This window comes from Oryctolagus cuniculus, chromosome 15 (genome assembly GCF_051225735.1).
Source record: "Oryctolagus cuniculus isolate XC-2025 breed Fujian yellow rabbit chromosome 15, ASM5122573v1, whole genome shotgun sequence".
Lineage (NCBI taxonomy): Eukaryota > Metazoa > Chordata > Mammalia > Lagomorpha > Leporidae > Oryctolagus > Oryctolagus cuniculus.
Window position 1 is genome coordinate 51,222,564 of NC_142881.1, and position 6,703 is coordinate 51,229,266.

General features: G+C 43.3%; 1 long non-coding RNA gene across 1 annotated transcript; it reads left to right on the forward strand.

The window, feature by feature from the left end:
• Positions 1-709: 709 nt before the first annotated feature.
• On the forward strand, positions 710-5,123 carry LOC149121992 (uncharacterized). The gene is made up of 3 exons (XR_016221343.1): positions 710-1,407; positions 4,436-4,613; positions 4,772-5,123. It is a non-coding gene; the product is annotated as an uncharacterized LOC149121992 (long non-coding RNA).
• The last annotated feature ends 1,580 nt before the right edge of the window (positions 5,124-6,703 follow it).

Genomic DNA, 6,703 nt, shown 5'->3' on the forward strand with positions numbered 1-6,703 from the left:
CCAAGGAGTTTTATTCACCTGGCCCTTCCTCAGCCCCCAACCTCCACCAGAACCTCCCTCCCCAAATCACCTTGGTGAAACAAAGAAACCAACCATCACTCAGAATTGCATCCTATTGTGCCCTCAAAAATATACTGTTTGTAAAATGTCTGTTACTACAACTCAAGGGCTTATGATAGGAGGTATTTTGAATTACCCAGGTAAAATTTGGGGGACCTCTGCCTAAAGGGATGATTCTTATTAAAAAATTATTGAACCATTGCCATTCATTCCAGTAGTGATTACATATAGAACAGGAAACTGTTGCTGAGTAAATTCCAAATTTATCCCAATAGTCCATGTCACCTGCATGTAAGAGAGAATGTTTGTTCCTGTTCTTTATGGGAGTGGAACTTGGGAGAGGGTGATAGTGCATCAAGTTCACCCCAAAGTGCAATGAAATAAGTATCGTATGAAGTAAAAAGGGAGAAAAATGGTTTCAGAGTAGTATTGGCAATGCTGGTAGCCTTATATGAGCTGTGGGGAGCAACTGGGAGCAACTTGGACTAGACTAAGTTACTGGAATTAAGACTTATTCTATGCATCTGCTCTCCCACAATATGGCGCTGGGAGAGGAGGAAACAGCTTCTACACAGCTGCCTCCAGTTCAACCAATAAACAGCAGGACCTGCTCCTGATTGCAGGAGAGCAGCGTACTCGGCGTATGGGTAGCAGAGTTGGGATTGGTGGAAGAGGACTATAAAGGAGGAGAGAGACAACATGCACCAGGAACATCTAAGGGGAACATCCGGATAACATCTGAGCAGCCCCCAAGAGAGCCGGCCGGCGGTGTGCCACTCCCCTGCGGAAGTGGGGAAAGTGGCAGGGGGGCCCGCCCATCCACGGAGGTGGAAGGACGGTAGCCAACCCGGGAAGAACCAGCAGCAAACCCGGGGAGGGCCAAGCAGACAAAAGAACAGCGCAGAGTCCTGTGTCCTTCCTCCACGAAGACGGGGAGCGACAATGAGCATCAAATGTTGGGAGTGGAGAGGGAGGTTTGCCCTAAGCTCCTGAAGTTTGGTCCCACACAAGGGCGATCCTATAATTTATCATGCAAACTGGGGCACTCTTGAGAAAGAAAGGGGGCACTGTTAATAATTAGGCCTTCGACAACAGTCTCCAGCTGCGACTGTCCTGAGCAAAGTGGGACACATGTCACCATACCCAAACCAACTTTTCACACTGAGTCAAAGGTCAAGGAATGGGCAACTATACTAAAAACCCAATGTTATCCTATATGATTTCCTACTGCTTTTTTGATCATGCTCATGACTGATTTGTAACTGTCTGTAATAGGCTCTCAAATTTTATCAAGTCTGCTTCCCACCACGTTTCTGTACCAAAGTGACTTTCTTCCTTCCATTTCAGGTATGTGTGTCTGTGTGTCTACTTAACAATAATTCTATCTAAAGTTGCAGCATTATTGTTTATTCATATTAACTAGTGTTCCATTTTGAGTAGGTTTTTTTTTAATTTTTAGGCATAGATTTGTTAGTTGGGTTTCCTTGTAATACATCTGAGTATGCTTGTGTTTATTCCTAATTGTATTCTTTGTAATTATTGAATTTCTATTTTATTTCTGAAGGACTCACAAACAATTTACACTAAATTTGGTTCCTGCCTGGAAAGGTGTTGGGTGCCTTCACTAATTGGATCCAGCTGCTATCTTAATTAATGATTGTTGATGTCAATCACAGAACCGCTTAGAGTAGCACCAATGAAAAATGCCTCCGAAGTCATTCTCATTGCTGTAACACATAAACTCCCAAATCTCACAAGTTTGTTTTTAACTAGAGTCAAAACCAAAATGGGTATTCCTGACCACTGGGATGTCTCTCCTCTGAGCAGTGATTGAGAGACCCAAGTTCCTTCTGTCTTGTTGCTCTTGGGCTAGGCCTGGAGGTGCCAAACGTCACAACCATTTGTGGAAAGTCCTTCAAAAATAAAATAGAAACTTATTAACTATACCTTCTCTTGGCCAGAGCTTAAGCACATGACCACACCTCACTGCACGGAGCTTGGGAAATGCAGTCATGTTGCCTTTTCAAGAGGAAGAGGAATTAGATTAGGTGAAGACCTGGCCACAGTGGTGATTTTCCATATCATTTGCTTGGCACATTAAGCAGTATTGTGTCTAGTTCAGAACCTAGTCTATAACATATCTTCTTAGTGTGAGAATAGCACAGACCCCAGAGCTTTATCAAAATCATTGCAGAGACTGGGTCAAATAGATTCATGTGAGTAACTCCTTTAACCTCTATGAGCCTCAGTTTCTTCATCTGTAAAATGGTACCATTCCCGGCCTATAGAAAGCTCTGAGTACATAGGAAGCTCTAATTGTTATTAAGGTTATTTTGTGTAGCTTCGTAATGCAATGTGTTAAGTCTAAGTATTTGATTCATTGCACCTTTATTTATTTATTTATTGACAGGCAGAGTGGACAGTGAGAGAGAGAAAAGTCTTCCTTTTTTCCGTTGGTTCACCCCGCAATGGCCGCTGCGGCCAGCGCACTGCGGCTGGCACACTGCGCTGATCCGAAGCCAGGAGCCAGGTGCCTCTCCTGGTCTCCCATGCAGGTGCAGGGCCCAAGCACTTGGGACATCCTCCACTGCACTCCCGGGCCACAGCAGAGAGCTGGACAGGAAGAGGAGCAACCGGGACAGAATCCAGCGCCTCGACCAGGACTAGAACCTGAAGTGCTGGCGCCACAGGCGGAGGATTAGCCTAGTGAGCCGCGGTGCCGGCCTATTTTGTTTTTGTAGTATGTGTTTCACTAGGGGAAACTAAATTAACTGGTTTTTAATGGGCATGTCTGCCCTAAGGTATAATGTCACCTTTTGTAGACCCAGGGCTCCCTCAGTCCTTCAAGAGTTGTTAAGCAATAACTAGTGGTCTACATGCTCCCAGGATGCTGGCAAGCTGTGAACATTCCATCTAGCTTTTTCAACTCAATACATAGTTAAATTCTCTCTCTCTCTCTCTCTCAGCCTTTCCATTTTCTCTTATAAAAAGTCATTGATTCTAGGTTATCTCTGAGAACTTTTGAATAATTTTTATAGGATACAATAAATGCCAGTTCAAACATCACTGGCATTGATAATTTCAAATTTTTCAAAATCAGGAACTGTCCTTAGGCCGAATTTCCTTTTCTGGCACTGGCAAGATAGAGAGGGAAAGACATACAATCACTGGGACTTACATATATTAACTTATTTTATTCTCACGCATCTAATCTTACTAGGTAGTTACTGATATCTTCATTCTAATAGAATGAGTAAACTGGAATTCAGAGGGTTAAGTGGACTTGTCCAATTTTGAGGAAGGCATTAGTCTTAAACCCAGAGTTTCTCAAGGTATGGTCTATCATCAGAGAATTAAGAGATCTAAAGAACCAAAGTCTCAGATGGTAATGCTCAGAAATCTGCATTTTAAATAAGCACTGTCATTAATGTTGGAGCCTCCTGTAAACCAGCTGGAGTCCATCACCTCTATTCCTGCTGCTCTGTAGAAATCACTCTAAGGTGAGCTGCAACCTGCTGGTGCCAACTCCCACAGACATTTTCACTCCCAAGCTGATTGAACAGCTCAGCATCATTTGATGCTATCGATCACTCCCTTCTTGAGGGTTTTAGTACGTTGGCTTTTGTAACAATTTCTGTTCATAGTTCTAATTCTCCTTGTTTCTTTTTCTTTTTTTTTCTTTTCTTTCTTTTTCTTTTTTTTTTTCTTTTTTTTTTTTTTTTTTGACAAGCAGAGTGGACAGTGAGAGAGGGAGACAGAGAGATGGCCGCCACGGCCGGCGCACTGCGGCCGGCGCACCGCGCTGATCCGATGGCAGGAGCCAGGTACTTATCCTGGTCTCCCATGGGGTGCAGGGCCCAAGCACTTGGGCCATCCTCCACTGCACCCCCTGGCCACAGCAGAGAGCTGGCCTGGAAGAGGGGCAACCAGGACGGAATCCGGCACCCCAACCGGGACTAGAACCCGGTGTGCCGGTGCCGCAAGGCGGAGGATTAGCCTAGTGAGCCGCGGTGCCGGCTAATTCTCCTTGTTTCTGTTCTGTCTTCTCCATGAGTTCTGCTTCTTCTGTCCACACTCCACGTGCTGATATACTCCAGAGTCAGACTCTCATTTATGCTGTCCTTCCACAAGGACTAAGACTCCTTAGCTGCCATTTCATCCTGCCCTGAGATTCATTCTCTCTCTCTCTCTCTCTCTCTCTCACACACACACACACACATATCCAGGTTTCTGACTGTCCACCTCAGCTGATTAGCTGATTATGCACTCACATACATTACTGTAGTTTCATAAATAATGCTTACAAATTAATTAAGAGGAAGAGAGAGAAAGAGAGAGCTCCTATCCACTGGTTCACTCCTGCAAATGTCTGCAGGAGCCAAGGCTGGACCACAGCCAAAGACTGGAGCTGAAATGCAAGCCAGTCTCCTATGTGGGTGGCAGGATCCCAACTACTGGAGCCATCACTGCTGCCTCCAGGACGCATTAGCCACAGTTGGAGACCGGCGTGGAAGCCAGGAATTGAACACAGGCATCTCTGATGTGGAAGGCAGGTATGCTAACTGCTAGGCCAAGTGTCTGTTCCTTATTAAACTTCTAACTGAAGTAGATGAGAAGTCTTCGAAAAGTTTATGAGTATTATGAAAAAATATACATTATTTCAAAAATTTGTGCACCAAAATACACTTATCTTTTAATTCCATTGTCCCAGGAATATTTCTGAAGTAAGCTCCTATCAGAGAGAACACATCTCTTAAGGATGCAGCCTAGTGAATTTCCAGAAAGTGCAAATGCCTGAATAAGCAAAACCTACATCAAGAAATGGAACATTATCCAGCAGCCTCCCTGCATGCCCTTCAGTCACTCTCCTACCTGCTTTAAAAGTAACACTATCTTGACTTCTACTACCAGAGATTAGTTTTGCTGATTTTTGAATGTTATATAAATGCAATCATGTAGTATGTTCCTTTTGTGTCTGGTTTCTTTAGCAAAATGTTCTACATATGAGATTCATCTATTTGTTGAAGGTAGCTGCAGTAATGTGTTCTCATAAGTATGTGGTATTCTATTGCATTAATGAACTGCAACTTTCCATTATACTACTGATGGACTTTTAAAAATTGTAAATAGAAGGATATTTTGAATAGTGAAACTATACTGTTGTTGAACATACATAAACAGTTATGTTAGCTAACTATATACCCAGAAGTGAGATCATTGTCTCAATGGCTCAATGACGGTTATGCATTATGTTGACCTTCGTAGGTATTTCCAAACACTTTCCCAAAGGGTTGTGTCCATTTATACTCGTACCAGCAGCATGTGAGAATTCTAATTTCTTTATCCTCACCAACACTTGGAATTGCAATTTTTTTTTCTTAAGCTATTTAGGTTTATGTGTGAATTTCATCTGCATTTTCCCAGGGGACTAATTACTAATCGTTTTTGCATACTTCATTTCATCAAGTTGGTGTTTCATCCATACAATCACAGGCTACAAATCTGGCCATCATCCCTCCTATTCCTTTGCCCTCACGTACTCAGTTCACTACATACGTATTTCCCAACTTGCTCAGCTCTTTGCCATCAATTACTGCCAAAACCTTTATTCTGATTTGATTCTTGATTTGTCTACTTCCACAACCTCCTAAATGGTTTGTCCTGTTTGTCCCCAAATAAGCTATCCATGAGGCCATTAGGATGATCTACTCCAGGGGCCGGCGCGGTGGCGTGGTGGTTAAAGCCTCTGCCTAGGGCACCAGCATCCCATGTGGGTGCCAGTTGAAGTCCTGGCTGCTCCACTTCCAATCCTGCTCTCTGCTGTGGCCTGGGAAAGCAGTAGAGGATGGTCCAAGTCCTTGGGCCCCTGCACCCACACGGGAGACCAGGAAGAAGCTCCTGGCTCCTGGCTTTGGATAGGTGCAGCTCCAGCCATTGCGGCCATTTGGGAAGTGAACCAGCAGATGGAAGACCTCTCTTTCTGTCTCTTCCTCTCTTTCTCTGTCTGTAACTCTGCCTTTCAAATAAAATAAATAAATAAATCTTTAAAAAAATAATAATCTACTCCAAATCTAAATCTGCCGTGCCCCTTCCACACCTAATTACCTCCACGATTCCCTACCATGTCACCCAGATTAAACAGTCTAAACCTCTTAAAATAGCACATAAGACCTGCCAGCATCTGGCTCCTGCCTTCCCATTTGGCCTCATCACTCACAATTTTCTACCACCAGCTCTGTATTCCAGCAATGCCAAATTCTATCGTCCGTCTTTCTTTTTCCTCTAGAAATGCTCAATCTTCCACCTACTCCCTCCAAAATCCATTCTGCATGTCTCGTATTGCTCTTGAAAAGGCTTGGTGTACAATAAATCAAATACGTGGCTGCCAAACCTTGAGGTATTTCCTCTCCATCTGATATTTACATTCTAATTGACAATGTAAATCTACCCTCTAACTGTGGAATTTCTGGCACTAGTATGTATATAGAAAAAATAAATAATCACTCCACAAAGCTCACAGCCTGTACATGAAAATAGGCCTTTGAAGTAACAATTCTTCTGTATGTTTAGGAAAGAATAAATCTATTTCCTTATGTAAACTGTAAATTGTATATGGTCCAGCCCACGGACCATATAAGGCCCA